At 35.4% G+C, this 19,924-nt stretch overlaps 1 long non-coding RNA gene across 1 annotated transcript; it reads left to right on the forward strand.

The window, feature by feature from the left end:
- The first annotated feature begins 2,437 nt into the window (after positions 1 to 2,437).
- Positions 2,438 to 11,939, forward strand: LOC143071265 (uncharacterized). The gene is made up of 3 exons (XR_012976843.1): positions 2,438 to 2,679; positions 3,797 to 3,904; positions 11,777 to 11,939. It is a non-coding gene; the product is annotated as an uncharacterized LOC143071265 (long non-coding RNA).
- The last annotated feature ends 7,985 nt before the right edge of the window (positions 11,940 to 19,924 follow it).

The following is a 19,924-nucleotide window of genomic DNA, read 5'->3' on the forward strand; positions in this document are numbered from 1 at the left end:
GTTTTGCGGCAAATGACCATGATGACTACAGTGTCTTGTTGTTTTTTCGGCTTTTGTGATGATTTCCTTCTCACTAGTGACTTAAGTTGTTCTTTTGTTATCTTCTATTTTGAACTTCAACCTTGATACATTTTTAATATTATAGTAAGATATGGGTAGATCGCCAATGAGAAACTACACCAACACCAACACCAAATTTAATCATTTACACTATGTAATAGGTATTATTCAACTATTGCTTTGGTCTATGAACTCCAATGAGCAGGTGTTTTACATTTTCAAAAAACATCAAGATCAATCAAGGTCATGAAGGTAGAATTAGGCAAACTTAAATGTGCACTCAAGGTTGTAACAAAAATAAGAAGATGTGGTATGAGTTTAAATGAGACAACTCTCCATACAATAGATATAGGATGATGTGGTATGAGTGCCAATGAGAACTTTCCATCTAAGTAACAATTTATACGAGTAAACCATTATTGGTGAAGGTACAGTCTTCAACACTGAGTCCTGGCTAAGTCAACATTTCTTAATATAAGATTCCTGACTAAGGACAGATGCAAATATATGCAGCGGGTTTAAAATACATATTGCTGGATCAATTGAGGTCTATAACTTAAAATAGAAACAGTTAAACAGCTGATATGTAATTTTCGTATGAATCTTTTGATTAATTGGATGAAGGTCTCAACTTTTGATTCTTTTTCACATTAGAAAGACTTGTTGGTGCTTTTTTTCTTGATATAATGATAACTGGTTTCTGTTGAGATTATTTTGGGGAAATTCCATCATTATGGTCAGGTTCATACACAGTTTTATGCTTTCCCTCAAGCATTAATATGCAAGTCACTCAGTCAAAGCTGAAGGCCATACATAGTATAAAAAAGAAGATGTGGTATGATTGCCAATGAGACAACTACCCACAAAAAGACAAACATTTTTATAGGTCACCGTACTGCCTCATCAGATAGACAAAAAATACAAGTGGCTCGTGCTAAAAATGAGACATTATTTGTTTGTGGAAATATCATCTACTAAAAGAAAAATAACCGTTCAATTTAATTTTAGTGTTGTTAACTTGATATGGCCTTTCTCAAAGAGCACTTTACTTTGTCCACAGATATGATGTTTAAGAGAAATATATCAACAGAGAACAAGAACAATCAATTTTTTGATTAAGATGAAAACAAGTCACCAAAAAGCAAACATAAGACTTACAGCTAACCGACTATATTGAACTACCAATAAATACCTGGACCCGTCACGAAAAGAAAAAAATGACAGGATTAAACATGATCAAAGCCAATGTCTACTTATCATGTACATAACTTGACTTCCATTTCTCTAAGCTATTATATTTTTAGAAAATTTAAGGGACACATGAAAACCACCTCCAAGTGCGAGATTTTCTTTAGAATTTTAATCACATCTTTACAATAACATTCAAACAAGCAAACTATGTAATTAATGAAAAAAACTGATACAACAATCAAGAACCAAACTCCCCCCCCCCCTTTTAAAACACAAATGGGACGGATGGACAGTGCCACCAAGCAATTTAAATAGAACATCAGCATAAAACAATAACACATGCAAATTTATATATGTAAGACAGCAGAAACCGACCAAGTTATGCATGAAATATATCTTATATATCTTTATCTTATATGAAAAGACCAACTCGGCCCATTGAGTGTAGATGCCGTCCGCCATTTTGAAAATCCCGAAAAAAACACTTTTTTAAGTCGCTATTTGACCGAAATTAACCTGAAATTAAACTGTTTTAACTAGTATTTTTCGCCAGATATATATTTAAATATACTTAATCGATTTGCAAAGTTTTAATTTTATTTACGGAATTACTGTATTTGTTGATCAAGTGTCATGGGTATCGGTACATTTAGCATTGAGTCAACGGAGAAAAATGAGAAAAAGTACATGTTTTTACGAGGCTAAAATGACCGAACTAAATCAAAAATTAAACTGTTAAGACCAACATTATTTGATAGAAATATGATTGAATATCAAGGATTGATTTGCAAAAGTAAGAATACGGGTCAGGTTAATGAGAAAATTAATCTTTATTGAAGCACCTGTGCATTTAATATGGGGCAAAATAATTCAAAATGGCGGCTTGTATACGTCACAAAAGTCACGTGATGTCTGACTTAGTTGGATATGCAAGATTATATGAATGAAGGACAGCTAGAAAGTCAGGTAGGCACTTAAAGTTAACCATCGAGAGACGTTAACCACCGAGAGTCGGTTTTTAGACCCGCCCAGTGCACCTAAGCACGCCTACTTTTGGAGCTCTTTAGCATGAAGATAAGAAAAATATACGAAATTACGGAACTGTGTACCATGTTTTATCCTTGTTGTTGGTGTTTATTGCGCATGCGCACAAAGCACGGTGATAGTTACGGTTACTGACTCAGGAACCTTGTACCTCGGTTTACAGACGTTTAATAAACTGGATCCCTGTTGTGTTCACTTATCGATACACTACGATGGAATTACGGACCAGTTTAACATAAACATGGTAAATAGATAGACAGCTGATAATCATAATTGATTAAGAAATAACCTGGAAGAAGAAATGAGTTAACTATTGATTATAACAGAGACGAGAATGCCATCGTGTTTGTTCTGCTAAAAAAAGCAGGAACATTGGAGTTTATGGTTAGATTTTAAATATTTCTTGTCTCCAAACTGGGTAAATTTGATATAGTAACACCCCCCCCCCCTTTTTTTTAAATAACTCGAGAACCACACATCGCGCTCGCTTAACAAAGTAACAATAAGAAATAATTATTGTTAGTTTCAAGAATAATTAATCGTCAAAACTTATCCCCTCCCCGACATCAAAGGAAGTTAAATGTATTATCCCAAAATTAGACCAAATTATTATGATATAAGGACGTCTTGACAGGCTATTATTTTATTTTGTTTTGTTGGGTTTTTTTTTTGCTTTGACGTCTTCCTCCTGTATGAAAAAAACATAATAGACCCCCCCCCCCTTTTTCCCCATAATATAGTTTTTTAAGAAGTCATAATTATTTGGACTACCCCTGAATATATTTCAGACAGACTCTTCTCTAAAAAAATGTAAATATGATTTGAGAGAAATCTTTGGAATAGTTTTTTAAATGATTTAATTATTATGTCATGTATATAATTAACATTAACATAGTTATAAACTGAGACTACTAGTATAACACATAGTGTTATAGTAGTCTCAGCTATAAACTTTCCATTGTATTGACCAATATGACTAACTCATATGCTCTTTCCCATAAATGTCACAATATCAATATATTACAGTAAAACTGATAGTTTGATGACATTGTTTAAGACTATTGACCTCAGGTCAGCCTAAACTGAGTTTAAAACTGTAATTTATTCATTAAAACAGTTCAAGACATGTACCTTCTGAAATGTGATTGCATCAAAATTAAACCTAAGGCATAACATACTTAGTGTGCAGGAAGTGCCACCAAATAAATACTGATTTGTAAAATTAGATGATGATATTTGTGAAGTCAAAGATATTATAGCTAGTTATAACTGGTTTTAGATATAAATCTGAGTAAAAGGTTGATTTATATGTGCTCTTTCATGTTTAGATTATAATTTAAATTTAATCTTTTGAAGTTTTTTTTATAATATTAAGACATTAAAATCACAATTATTTATTTATACACAAAAAAATAATTTTTGTCCTTTTTTAGTTGAATGACTGTACACAAACATTATACACACATAATTTTGATAATTCTGTAATGTTTTTTTTCTATAGCCCCAGAATATGACAAAAGACTTATTAACCCAGATTTACAAAAAATAGAAATAGTTCAGCTACCATAAGACTGCTATGACAAAAATTCTGCAGTTTCCAGAATTTGAGGTAGAGTATAGTTAGGAATAGTTTGATTATGCAGATGCTTAGTTTGCCATAAACAATTATGCCCTTGATACAAAAGCAGAGGAAACAAAAAAGTATGAAAATAGTTGAAAAAAGTAATCATTATTACCTAGTCATATACTGTAAATAGAAAAAGAGAAAAGCACTGGTTATGATTTGGTATTTTTAATAGCATTATCATTTGTCCATAACTTGGAATATATACTGGATTGAGCTTGACATTTATTTAATATCATTGACACATGGTTGCAAGAAATGAAAGATGGTAATTTAAACCTAGCAATTTTATTAAGATTTAAAAAAAAGCTTTTGATTTGGTAGAATATGACTTTCTTTGTTTAAAGCTCGACATGTATGGATTTAGTGAGACTACTGTTAGTTTTTTTAAGTCGTACCTGAATAACAAAAGGTATACATTTGTAATGTTAACTCTGAACAACAACATGTAAAATTTGGTGTTCCCCAATGTTCTATACCTTGTCCTCTATTGTTTGTGCTATTTATAAATGACCTTCCCTTATGCATTAAAAATTGTGAAACAGACCTATATCGTTGTATATGCTGATGACACCACTATTCATAAATCAGGGGGAAACATCTAGAAAATATAAATGATGATGTTCAAGAAGATTTATACAGGGTTGAAGAGTGGTGTAAAATGAATAACATGTTCATAGATGCAAATGAAACAAAATGTTTGATTACTGGAACAAAGCAGAAACTATTCAGACTTTTCAACCAAACTTGATAATAAATTAAAGTATTACAAAAATCTTCATGTGAAAAAATATTAGTTTCAAAATTGACAGCCCACTAAGTAACTGGAGAAATCAAATTGACCAAGGTTGTGCTAATATATCGTCCAGAATATACCATCTTTCTTAAATACATTTTTAGCTCACCTGGCCCGAAGGGCCAAGTGAGCTTTTCTCACCACTTGGCGTCCGTCGTCCGTCGTCCGTCGTCGTCGTCGTCCGTCGTCGTCGTCCGTCGTCGTCGTCGTTAACAATTTACATTTTGAACTTCTTCTAGAGAACCACTGAATGGAATGGAACCAAACATGGCATGAATGTTCCTTATGAGGTGCTGACCAAGTGTTGTTACTTTGTAGCCGATCCATCATCCAAGATGGCCGCCAGCGGGGGACTTAGTTTAACATAGGACGCTATGGGAAATGCATACAAATGACTTCTTTTAGAGAACCACTGAATGGAATGAAACCAAACATGGCATGAATGTTCCTTATGAGGTGCTGACCAAGTGTTGTTACTTTGTTGCCGATCCATCATCCAAGATGGCCGTCAGTGGGGGACTTAGTTTAACATAGGACCCTATGGGAAATGCATACAAATGACTTCTTTTAGAGAACCACTGAATGGAATGAAACCAAACATGGCATGAATGTTCCTTATGAGGTGCTGACCAAGTGTTGTTACTTTGTTGCTGATCCATCATCCAAGATGGCCACCAGCCGGGGACTTAGTTTAACATAGGACCCTATGGGAAATGCATACAAATGACTTCTTTTAGAGAACCACTGAATGGAATAAAATCAAACATAGCATGAATGTTCCTTATGGGGTGCTGACCAAGTGTTGTTACTTTGTAGCCGATCCATCATCCAAGATGGCCGCCAGCGGGGGACTTAGTTTAACATAGGACCCTATGGGAAATGCATACAAATGACTTCTTCTAGAGAACCACTAAATGGAATTAAACCAAACATAGCATGAATGTTCCTTATGGAGTGCTGACCAAGTGTTGTTACTTTGTAGCTGATCCATTATCCAAGATGGCCGCCAGCGGGGGACTTAGTTTAACATAGGACCCTATGGGAAATGCATACAAATGACTTCTTTTAGAGAACCACTGAATGGAATGAAACCAAACATGGCATGAATGTTCCTTATGAGGTGCTGACCAAGTGTTGTTACTTTGTTGCCGATCCATCATCCAAGATGGCCGTCAGTGGGGGACTTAGTTTAACATAGGACCCTATGGGAAATGCATACAAATGACTTCTTTTAGAGAACCACTGAATGGAATGAAACCAAACATGGCATGAATGTTCCTTATGAGGTGCTGACCAAGTGTTGTTACTTTGTTGCTGATCCATTATCCAAGATTGCCGCCAGCGGGGGACTTAGTTTGACATAGGACCCTATGGGAAATGCATACAAATGACTTCTTTTAGAGAACCACTGAATGGAATAAAACCAAACATGGCATGAATGTTCCTTATGAGGTGCTGACCAAGTGTTGTTACTTTGTAGCCGATCCGTCATCCAAGATGGCCGCCAGTGGGGGACTTTTGAATGAAATTAAACATGTTCCTTTCCTTATAAATGAGGTTGTGTTGTCACTTTTAGCCAAATTTTATATTTTTTTATATGATTTCAAAAACCCAAGTAGAATCAGGTGAGCGATACAGGCTCTTGAGAGCCTCTAGTTATTTATATAACTGCAAGAAAACATAATACAATGGGTGTTCTGCCCCTAATTGACTACTGTTGTATTATTTGGGATGAATGTAAAAATTGAGGGATAACAAGAATTTTAAAAATCCAAAAAAAGGGCAGCATGATAAATTCTAGATGCAGATCCGTTATCCCTCTTGGTATATAGGAGCACTATATTCTATGTTAACCTCCGACAGTAGGTATAAACAAATACTGTTGATAGACGGTATATAGGAGCACTATATTCCATGTTAACCACCGACGGTAGGTATAGACAAATACTGGTGATAGACAGTATATAGGAGCACTATATTGTATGTTAACTACCGACGGTAGGTATAGACAAATACTGTTGATAGACGGTATATAGGAGCACTATATTGTATGTTAACCACCAACGGTAGGTATAGACAAATACTGTTGATAGACGGTATATAGGAGCACTATATTGTATGTTAACTACCGACGGTAGGTATAGACAAATACTGTTGATAGACGGTATATAGGAGCACTATATTGTATGTTAACTACCGACGGTAGGTATAGACAAATACTGTTGATAGACGGTATATAGGTGCACTATATTGTATGTTAACTACCGACGGTAGGTATAGACATATACTATTGATAGATGGTATATAGGAGCACTATATTGTATGTTAACTACCGACAGTAAGTATAGACAAATACTGTTGATAGACATCAACGGTATATGGGAGCACTATATTGTATGTTAACCACCGACGGTAGGTATAGACATATACTGTTGATAGATGGTATATAGGAGCACTATATTGTATGTTAACCACCGACAGTAGGTATAGATAAATACTGTTGATAAACGGTATATGGGAGCTTTATATTGTATGTTAACCACCGACGGTAGGTATAGACAAATACTGGTGATAGACGGTATATAGGAGCACTATATTGTATGTTAACCACTGACGGTAGGTATAGAAAAATACTGTTGATAGACGGTATATAGGAGCACTATATCTTATGTTAAGCACCGACGGTAGGTATACACAAATACTGGTGATAGACGGTATATAGGAGCAACTACCGACAGTAGGTATAGACAGATACTGTTGATAGACGGTATCAAAGAGCACTATATTGTATGTTAACCAGCGACGGTAGGTATAGACAAATACTGTTGATAAACGGTATATAGGAGCACTATATTGTATGTTAACTACCGACAGTAGGTATAGACAAATACTGTTGATAAACGGTATATAGGAGCACTATATTGTATGTTAACTACCGACAGTAGGTATAGACAAATACTGTTGATAGACGGTATATAGGAGCACTATGTTGTATGTTAACCACCGACGGTAGGTATAGACAAATACTGTTGATAGATGGTATATAGGAGCACTATATTGTATGTTAACTACCGACGGTAGGTATAGATAAATACTGTTGATAGACAGTATATAGGAGCACTATATTGTATGTTAACTACCGACAGTAGGTATAGACACATACTGTTGATACACGGTATATAGGAGCACTATATTGTATGTTAACTACCGACGGTAGGTATAGACAAATACTGTTGATAGACGGTATATAGGAGCACTATATTGTATGTTAACCACCGACGGTAGGTATAGACATATACTGTTGATAGATGGTATATAGGAGCACTATATTGTATGTTAACTACCGACAGTAGGTATAGACAATTACTGTTGATAGACGGTATATGGGAGCACTATATTGTATGTTAACCACCGACGGTAGGTATAGACAAATACTGTTGATAGACATCAACGGTATATGGGAGCACTATATTGTATGTTAACCACCGACGGTAGGTATAGACAAATACTGTTGATAGACGGTATATAGGAGCACTACATTGTATGTTAACCACCAACGGTAGGTATAGACAAATACTGTTGATAGACGGTATATAGGAGCACTATATTGTATGTTAACTACCGACGGTAGGTATAGACAAATACTGTTGATAGACGGTATATAGGAGCACTTTATTGTATGTTAACTACCGACGGTAGGTATAGACAAATACTGTTGATAGCAGTATATGGGAGCATTATATTGTATGTTAACCACCCACGGTAGGTATAGACATATACTATTGATAGATGGTATATAGGAGCACTATATTGTATGTTCACTACCGACAGTAAGTATAGACAAATACTGTTGATAGACGGTATATGGGAGCATTATATTGTATGTTAACCACCGACGGTAGGTATAGACAAATACTGTTGATAGACGGTATATACATTGTAGGAGCACTATATTGTATGTTAACCACCGACGGTAGGTATAGACAAATACTGTTGATAGACGGTATATAGAAGCACTATATTGTATGTTAACTACCGACAGTAGGTATAGACAAATACTGTTGATAGACGGTATATGGGAGCATTATATTGTATGTTATCCACCGACGGTAGGTATAGACATATACTGTTGATAGATGGTATATAGGAGCACTATATTGTATGTTAACTACCGACAGTAGATATAGACAAATACTGTTGATAAACGGTATATGGGAGCTTTATATTGTATGTTAACCAACGACGGTAGATATAGACAAATACTGTTGATAGACGGTATATAGGAGCACTATATTGTATGTTAACCACCGACGGTAGGTATAGACATATACTGTTGATAGATGGTATATAGGAGCACTATATTGTATGTTAACTACCGACAGTAGGTATAGACAAATACTGTTGATAGACGGTTTATGGGAGCACTATATTGTATGTTAACCACCGACGGTAGGTATAGACAAATACTGTTGATAGACGGTATATAGGAGCACTATATTGTATGTTAACGACCGACGGTAGGTATAGACAAATACTGTTGATAGACGGTATATAGGAGCACTATATTGTATGTTAACGACCGACGGTAGGTATAGACAAATACTGTTGATAGACGGTATATAGGAGCACTATATTGTATGTTAACTACCGACAGTAGGTATAGACAAATACTGTTGATAGACGGTATATGGGAGCACTATATTGTATGTTAACCACCGACGGTAGGTATAGACAAATACTGTTGATAGACTGCATATAGGAGCACTATAATGTATGTTAACTACCGACGGTAGGTATAGACAAATACTGTTGATAGACGGTATATAGGAGCACTATATTGTATGTTAACTACCGACAGTAGGTATAGACAAATACTGTTGATAGACGGTATATGGGAGCACTATATTGTATGTTAACCACCGACGGTAGGTATAGACAAATACTGTTGATAGACGGTATATAGGAGCACTATATTGTATGTTAACCACTGACGGTAGGTATAGACAAATACTGTTGATAGATGGTATATAGGAACACTATATTGTATGTTAACTACCGACGGTAGGTATAGAAAAAATACTGTTGATAGATGGTATATAGGAGCACTATATTGTCTGTTAACCACCGACGGTAGGTATAGACAAATACTGTTGATAGATGGTATAAAGGAACACTATATTGTATGTTAACTACCGACGGTAGGTATAGAAAAAATACTGTTGATAGATGGTATATAGGAGCACTATATTGTCTGTTAACCACCGACGGTAGGTATAGACAAATACTGTTGATAGATGGTATAAAGGAGCATTATATTGTATGTTAACCACCGACGGTAGGTATAGACAAATACTGTTGATAGACGGTATATACATTGTAGGAGCACTATATTGTATGTTAACCACCGACGGTAGGTATAGACAAATACTGTTGATAGACGGTATATAGAAGCACTATATTGTATGTTAACTACCGACAGTAGGTATAGACAAATACTGTTGATAGACGGTATATGGGAGCATTATATTGTATGTTATCCACCGACGGTAGGTATAGACATATACTGTTGATAGATGGTATATAGGAGCACTATATTGTATGTTAACTACCGACAGTAGGTATAGACAAATACTGTTGATAAACGGTATATGGGAGCTTTATATTGTATGTTAACCAACGACGGTAGATATAGACAAATACTGTTGATAGACGGTATATAGGAGCACTATATTGTATGTTAACCACCGACGGTAGGTATAGACATATACTGTTGATAGATGGTATATAGGAGCACTATATTGTATGTTAACTACCGACAGTAGGTATAGACAAATACTGTTGATAGACGGTTTATGGGAGCACTATATTGTATGTTAACCACCGACGGTAGGTATAGACAAATACTGTTGATAGACGGTATATAGGAGCACTATATTGTATGTTAACGACCGACGGTAGGTATAGACAAATACTGTTGATAGACGGTATATAGGAGCACTATATTGTATGTTAACGACCGACGGTAGGTATAGACAAATACTGTTGATAGACGGTATATAGGAGCACTATATTGTATGTTAACTACCGACAGTAGGTATAGACAAATACTGTTGATAGACGGTATATGGGAGCACTATATTGTATGTTAACCACTGACGGTAGGTATAGAAAAATACTGTTGATAGACGGTATATAGGAGCACTATATCTTATGTTAAGCACCGACGGTAGGTATACACAAATACTGGTGATAGACGGTATATAGGAGCAACTACCGACAGTAGGTATAGACAGATACTGTTGATAGACGGTATCAAAGAGCACTATATTGTATGTTAACCAGCGACGGTAGGTATAGACAAATACTGTTGATAAACGGTATATAGGAGCACTATATTGTATGTTAACTACCGACAGTAAGTATAGACAAATACTGTTGATAGACGGTTTATGGGAGCACTATGTTGTATGTAAACCACCGACGGTAGGTATAGACAAATACTGTTGATAGACGGTATATAGGAGCTCTTTATTGCATGTTAACCACCGACGGTAGGTATAGACAAATACTGTTGATGGATGGTGCAAAGGAGTACTATATCGTATGTTAACCACTGACGGTAGGTAAAGACAAATACTGTTGATAGACGGTATATAGGAGGACTGTATTGTATGTTAACTACCGATAGTAGGTATAGACAAATACTGTTGATAGACGGTATATAGGAGCACTATATTGTATGTTAACCACCGACGGTAGGTATAGACAAGTACTGTTGATATACGGTATATAGGAGTATTATATTTTATGTCAAACATCGACGATAGGTATGGACAAAATCCGACAAATACTGTATACAGACAGTGTATAGAAGTACTGTATTGTATGGTAAACACTGACGGTTGGTATGGACAATTTCTGTATCATGCATCAATTGTAAATAAAAGTATCATGTGAGTGACACAGGCTCATTGAAGCCTCTAATTTATCATTTTCTCTATTACATGCATGATAACTGCAACAATTGAATTGAAATAAAAGTGATAATATTTCTGTTGTAGGTTATCAAGATTTAGTGTTTCCATACAAGTGATAAAGATTGAACAACAAAAACATCTCAAACTTTACAGGACAGAGTAGACTTTTTTCACTGTGCTTAGTTTTGTCTTTATGTCTAAATTATGATACCTTTAAAAAAAACAATAAAATATGGAATAACATTTATTTCTATCTTATAAAGTGGAGTGAAGAAATAAGGGGTCATTGAAAACATAACAATATATTGCTATCATATATTGCAATATTGCAGATCAGCAGCCCATACATTTGCTATAGCACATAAATATGGGACCAATAATTTCAAGTTGCCTTTTAAAAAAGACCTTATTAATGTTATGCGAGATACCACCAAAGACCACTAGGTGTTGATCAAATGATATTGTAAATAAGAGGGTTGTCCAAAATATTTCCAACAGCTGTTTGATATACACTACCTTAATCAAACCACAATGGTAAAAAAACAGTTTTGGTCAGTCTTAAAAGAAGCAAATATAATTTAGAAAAAGTGCAAGCTGTTGATAAAAACTACAAATAACTGCCAGTCCTAAATGTGGGTGGAGATTACCATTTAGCACAAATGAGTTTCTGGACTAAAGAAAGTAATTTCGGCACAAACCGATTATACCCTTTCAAAAACTATGTGTAGTCCCTTTTATAAAAGTGGCAGATTATCTTTCTATCTAGAGTATCTATGACAACTAACTGCTGCTCCTAGTGACGTTAGTCTTTGGTTTTTTAAAAGATTGGATATATTGTCACAATTCTTTTCTAAGGTACCGGTCTGATAAACAGGAAGTAGCCAGATTAGCTACTAAATATATGCACACTGAAATATAGTCCCTTAAAATTCCCATGGCTGTGTACATGTTCAGATACGAACTATGAAAATTTTGTTTATATCTTTAGAGAAGTAAAATCAAGTATGTATGTCTTTAGTTTTGTCAAATTGCTGTCTTGTTTTGTCCTGTTATTAGGTAACAGTACTGATACAATACTGTAAAAATACGGAGATGTGGTATGATTGCCAATGAGACGCCTACATGTATCCACTGAAGTTCAAATAAAGTGGATGTAAGCAGTTATATGCAACCATACAGCCTTCAACAATGAGAAAAATCATATAAAATAGACCCTTGTAAATAGGTGTTGATCAAATGATATTGTAAATAAGAGGGTTGTATATTTCATGACGGTATAATACTAAACCCCTAACAGGAGGGATTGTGCCTGATATTCATATGATGAAGACATAATCTTTCAATCAGTTTAATTAAGGTCTGGTTCTGGCATGTCAATAACTGCTAGTAGTCTGTTGTTATTTATGTATTATTGTCATTTTGTTTATTTTCTTTTGTTTCATATTCTGACATCGGACTCGGACTTCTCTTAAACTGAGTTTTACTGTGCGTATTGTTTCGCGTTTGTTTTTTCTACATTGGCTACAGGTATAGGGGAGGGTTGAGATCTCAAAAAACATGTTTAATCCCGCCGCAATTTTGCGCCTGTCCCAAGTTAGGAGCCTCTGACCTTTGTTAGTCTTGTATGATTTATAATTTTAGTTTCTTGTGTATAATTCGGAGCTTAGTATGACGTCCATTATCACTGAACTAGTATACATATTTGTTTAGGGGCCAGCTGACGGACACCTCCGTGTGCGGGAGTTTCTCGCTACATTGAAGATCTATCGGTGGCCTTCGGCTGTTGTCTGCTCTATGGTCGGGTTGTTGTCTCCTTGACACATTCCCCATTTCCATACTCAATTTTATAGTATGATTTACATCTGCAATAATCACGAAACAATCAGAGACAAGTTTGGGTCTAAATCTGTATGTCCCACATAATCAAATTGACCGAAGAGAGAGGCGAAAGATACTAAAGGCTTATTCAAACACATAAGTCAATAATAAACTGACAAAACCACGTCAAAAAAAGAGAAAGATTAAAAAACCAACAACAGAATGCAAAACACAACAAAGAACATCACAGACTGAACAAAACGAACCTCGCCAAAAAAACTGGTGTGACCAAATGACTAATTTATCTCAGCCTTACATTATTTAGCAGACCCTTTATTATACCAAACCAAACAAAGTTCTTTATGGTACAATGTTTTTGATCCATCGGTCTGTCAGTCCTGTTCTCGTTATTGCAACTCCTCTGAAACCACATAACAGAGTTTTATAAATTTTTGTAGATAATGAGGAAATTATGAAATTATCAATTCATTGATTTTCTATATACTCCTACAACAGTTTGTCATAAAATCTGTCTAAAGACCACAACAGAGTTTCATGAATTTTTTAGATAGTTAGGACATGCTATGTAAATGTGCATATTGGCAGAAAATCATGATTAATTTTTTTATGCCCCACCTACGATAGTAAATGGGCATTAGTTTTCCGGTCTATGCGTCTGCTCCTTCGTCCGTTTTCTCGCTTCAGGTTAAATGTTTTGGTCAAGGTAGTTTTTGTTGAAGGTCAGGTCCAATAAACTTGAAACTTAGTACATATGTTTCCAATAATATGTTTTTTTCTAAGCTTAATGCCAAAGAAGGTTTTTTTCCCCTATTTCACGGTCCACTGAACAAAGAAAATGATAGGGCAAGTGGGGAACGGTGTACGATGGACACATTCTTGTTTTTGTCGCAGAAAGCTCGACATAGGAATGGTGATCCGGCGGCGGCGGCGGCGACAGCGTTAGTTCACTTCTTAAAAGCTTTATATTTTAGACGGCGAACGACCTGGATGCTCCATACTTTAAATACAGATGCCTTAAGTTTGGAAGTTTCCGTCTGTCACATGTCCATTGTCCTTGAACTCATTTTCATGGTTCAGTGACTACTTGAAAAAAAGTTAAGAGTTTTTGTAATTTCTCTCATATTATGAGTAACTATGTTTAGTATTTGCGTACCTTGGTCAGCATGCCCATCAGACAGTTTTCACTTGACCTCGCCATCATTTCATGGATCAGTGAAAAGGGTTAAGTTTTTGGTGGTCAAGTCTATATCTCAGATACTATATGAAATATGTCTTGTATATTTGGTGTATGGAAGGATTGTAAGGTGTACATGTCCAACTGGCAGGTGTCATCTGATCTTGACCTCATTTCCTTGGTTCAATGGTCAAAGTTAAGCTTTTGAGTTTTGTTCGATTTTTCTAATACTATATGCAATAGGTCAACTTTATTTGGTGTCTGGAAATATCTTATGATGTCAGTCTCGCAAGTCTCATTTGACCTTGACCTCATTTTCGAGGTTCATTGTTCAGTGTTTAGTTTTTGTGCCAAGTGTCATCTGACCTTGACCTGATTTGTATTGAATGATTGTAAGGTGTAAATGTATTCCTCATTTTGGTCATATGACCTTGATCTCATTTTCTTTGGTCATGTTATTAATAAGTTTATGTGATAATTGTAGTAAAACTTTATATTTAGGTCTATCAACATAAATAAGGCGAGAAATTTCAACGTGTGTACTCTTGTTAGGAATTAGGAACTATGCCTTCTGAACTTAGAATTTCGGCCTAAATATACTTCTGCATATCTTCTGAAATTACACAACAGAATTTCATGCGTGTTTGAACTAAATAATCTGTTGAAATTGTGTTTGCTTAGTGACAATGTCGGGCTGTAAAGTATGTGAGCGTGCTCACAAAGGTTCTTTGATTACACACAGTCAATGCATTGTCTGTGCTTCCCAGATACAGTCTGTATGCATTTTCTTTGTTGTAAATTAAATTAAGTTTATGTATTGTACGTCGTTCTTAGTCTTTATACATTGTTTATATGCTTTGACTATGAGTCTAAGATACTTCTATTGTCGGTATATCTTAGATTTAGTCGGTTAACACTGTCTATGGATCAGAGACACAGTATGTATGCAAAGTTGTTCCAAGTTGAAATAAAAGTCTGTATGTTTTGCCTGTTACTGCAAGATAAAGTGTGTGCACTGCCTGTGGCTCTTATATACAGTCTGTATGCATTTTCTGTATGCTTTATCTATAGGTCTAATTTTTATATACAGTCTGTATACAAACTGTATCTCTGACCCATATACAGTGTCCAAAAAAACTCTGTTTTAAGATCTCTAACCCATATACAGTGTGAAAATGATCTTTGGTTCTAAGATGCATTTTGTTTGATTGGCTGAATGCTTAGTATATATTGGTTTCGATATATGGTCTGTATGTATTGTATGGATCTTATATATTTGTATTTTTTCCATCTGATGAGTAAGCCTTTTTCAACTGATTTTTATAGTTCGTTCTTATGTTGTACTGTTACACCAAAGTCCCAGGTTATTGGAGGTTTGGGATCCCGCTAACATGTTTAACCCCGCCACATTCTCTATGTATGTGCCTGTCCCAAGTTAGGAGACTATAATTCAGTGGTTGTCGTTTGTTTATATGTTACATATTTGTTTTTCGTTCATTTTTTGTATATAAATTAGGTCGTTAGTTTTTTCGTTTAAATTGTTTCACATTGTCATTTCGGGACTTGTTATAGGTGACTATGCGGTATGGGCTGTGATCATTGTTGAAGGCCGTACGGTGACCTATAGTTGTTAATTTCTGTGCCATTTTGGTCTCTTGTGGAGAGTTGTCAGTAGTGTTTGTGGGACAGAATGAACCCATAAAGGTGGACGTCGGACGCTGACGCTATATTTGGACCTGGGTGTGAATGACGACGCCATATTTGGGCCTTAACGCGGACGCCATGGTCGACCATGAAATCGGGACGCGAATTTGAGGTTGGACCGTATGATTCGGACATCGAGACACCGACGCCATATTTGGGCTTGGACGCTATACCTTAATGTTATACCAGTAACGAATTATAAAATTCGTAATAACGATTTAAATTCGTGATTTCGAATTCAAATTATATTTGTGGGAGGTCCTATGGGCGTCCGTAGCTTTCCGACTTATTTGAACCACTTAATTAATATCCTATGGTCCTGTTTAACATGACATCTCAAATAATTAGATTAAGAGATAAAGCAAATCTGGTGATTAAAAATAAGTATCTTTATACACTTTCTTTCAATAACATGTTTACAGGTGTACACTTTTTTATTTGGTTCTAATTAACGGACACCAATTATAAAAATATAGTCTGTGACATTAAATAATTATCTTTATCTTTTAGATAAGCATGACAACCGTAAACATTGAGTAGTATTGCATTCCAACTCATTTCAACCACATATAATTACTATCATATGATTAGGATTGCAACCCAAATGATTAAATGAAACCACGTCTGGTCATTTAAAATTGTTTCTCATTTAACATAATCTTAACTATCTATAATACTAAAATTACGAGGTCCAATTTGTCAGCCGTCATCACGTAAAAACGACGAATCACAGAATTCAACTTTATATATAACTAATATAGTACAAAGATGTAGATTAAAAATTACACCACTCCAGGCCCTTTTGTTTTCCACGTAATTAATATTGCCAATAATTAAGAAGTTCCGGGTCGAGTCCGCTACCGATACCAATAGTATATTCACCTGTTACCTATTACCTTATCTGTACGTTCCGCATCTGACAGGCGCACCACCAAACGTTGTATTCAGGACTAATATGCTATATACACGGGTCATAACCACAGGGTTGACACTACTAAATTGTCAAATTGTTACCTATTGTAGTATTTTAATCAATAAGACTTTCTAAGATAACAATACGAATACTAAAAATCTGGACTAAAAATAAGGCGTATAGGTACAGTTTTCAATTTGTTAGTGGGCATGACGTAAAACAGCAAAGCAAAGAATTCAACTTTATTTATAACTTATATAGGACAATGCTGTTGATTAAAAAATACTCCATTCCAGGACCTTTTGTTTTCCAAATAATTAATATTACCAATAACTGATAAGTTCCAGTTCAACGGGTTCAAACAGAAAGACTTGAAAGCAGACAAAAACTGTGTATCTTATAATCGACATGACTTTATCAGATGACAATACTAATACTAAAATAAGGCTTGCGCATAGTTATATACTTTAATTCATTCACGGACCCGTGATATCACGGGTGTGTTCTAGTATATTTGAAAATTCCACGGTCGTAGTTGGTTTTTATCTTCAAAAATTACACGGATAGTATATTTAATCAATCAATATTTGTATACAAGGAGTTTGGATTGGGTTTACAGAATAGAGAATAATGGACGAAAAAATAAATAAAGAATGATATGGGCGAGAAAAATAAAGAATAAAGAAATATGACCAAAATAAATATAAAGAATAGTGAAATAGGGACTGGTAAAATATATCGAATAGAGAAATATACGGCTGCTTAAATATAAGGAATTAAGAATTATGGGATGTTAAACTATAAAAAAATTATAAAGGAATACAAACAAATACGACTGTTACAGTATATAATTGCAGTAGCATTTTTTGTTTGTTTGTGCACGTGCAAGAATTATGTCCGTGCAGAGAAACAAGAACCGGTTTGAACCGGTATAAATGAGATGATTCTGGCTCTGTAGGTGGCCGGCTCTTAGCTTACGGTCCAATCAAACAAGTTTTATGTCTATATAGTCCTTAACATAAAATTATGATGAAGATTACTAAATGCTTAAGGAAGAAAGATGATCAGGAGGATTCATTAATTATACAGAAACACAAAAAATTGTATTGACTATAATAATTATTTCAACCGTATAGAAGAAATTAGTCTACTGTACTTATACACAACACATTTTAGCCTATTGCAAGGCAAAATTTATGTTCCTATCCAATATACCCTTTATCCCGCGGGGTGGCCTCTTTTACAAGACCTATACCTATTGTATTTATGGTAACGTGTTCTAAACATTCATGAATTATTTGCCACTGGACGTTAAGCAATCAATTACTATTTCCGTTTATTTCCTTAAATACGGCTTTGAGTATAACAAAGCTGTAAGAGAGATACTAAAGGTTTCACTGGAATTAACACTATGGACGAGTTTTGTTTATTTATTAATAGCGAAAACTCGCTTTCATCCATCGTTTGAAAATAACGTACGTGGCAATTTCAAAGTGCGCCTTGCAAAACGCTATACGTTGGATGGATCGTGGGAATGTTCATTAAAGGTGTCGTTCATACCGGAATTAGAAGCCTAAACGAGACGTATGTACTTCTGTTCCGATTTCGTGCACCAGTCGTACGTTAGGGAAAATCTCTCCATATTCTCCAGTCGATACGATTAAATGAAGATATTACGGACGTGACGTTTGGGAAACCAGTCTATTTCACGGTAACCAGGAATGAATTGTATCACATCGAATTTGTTTTGAGATACGATCATCTTCAAATATGTCGTCTAAAAGATGACCATGTATTTCTCTTGCTATATTTTCGAAGGAAGTGAAGTAAATCTATAAGAGGAAACTACTCACTGTCATTTAGGAAATTACGAGTATGTTTAATTGCAATATTTGCTGTTAAGTGTATGTGTGGCCGCACGATCTTCAAAGACATATAAGAAGTAAGCATTCTTCCGATGAGCCACTATACCACCCAGGTGTTACCCAGCAGCAGCAAAAGCAGCAACAGCAGCAGCAGAAAAAGAAGCAGCAGCAGCAAAAGCAGCAGCAGAAGGCTTTCGTGTTTAGACACCCTTCTACCATGATTGTGTCCGGTCCAACCTCCTGCGATAAAACTTATTTTATGTTATTTGTTTCAACACATAAAAAAACTGTGAAGTCCTAGTCCAGACAGGATCGTTTGGGTGTATAAAAGGTGGCAACCTATTTACGAGGAAATACAACGAACATGCAGTGCTTCCACGCGTTGAATTCATTGGTGGAATTCCTTTTGATCTCGAAAGGGTCGATTTTTTCGATCCCAACATTCGAAACATGATCCTATTAGATGACCTCATGTCGACATCGGACAAAGACTCCAGAATAAATGATTTGTTTACGGAAGGGTGTCACCATAGGAATTTATCGGTCGTCGTTTTTAATCAGAATTTATACTTTGGCAAAGACCCCACCCAGAGACGAAACTGTCATTATCTCATTCTCGTTAATAACCCCATTGATCGACAGCCCATCGTCACTCTTGGCCGACAGATGTATCCTTCTCGAGGGGACTTCTTTCTCCGGAAATTTGAAGAGGCAAAGAGGACACCTTTCGTGTACTT

The sequence above is a fragment of the Mytilus galloprovincialis genome, chromosome 4, assembly GCF_965363235.1.
Source record: "Mytilus galloprovincialis chromosome 4, xbMytGall1.hap1.1, whole genome shotgun sequence".
Classification (NCBI taxonomy): domain Eukaryota; kingdom Metazoa; phylum Mollusca; class Bivalvia; order Mytilida; family Mytilidae; genus Mytilus; species Mytilus galloprovincialis.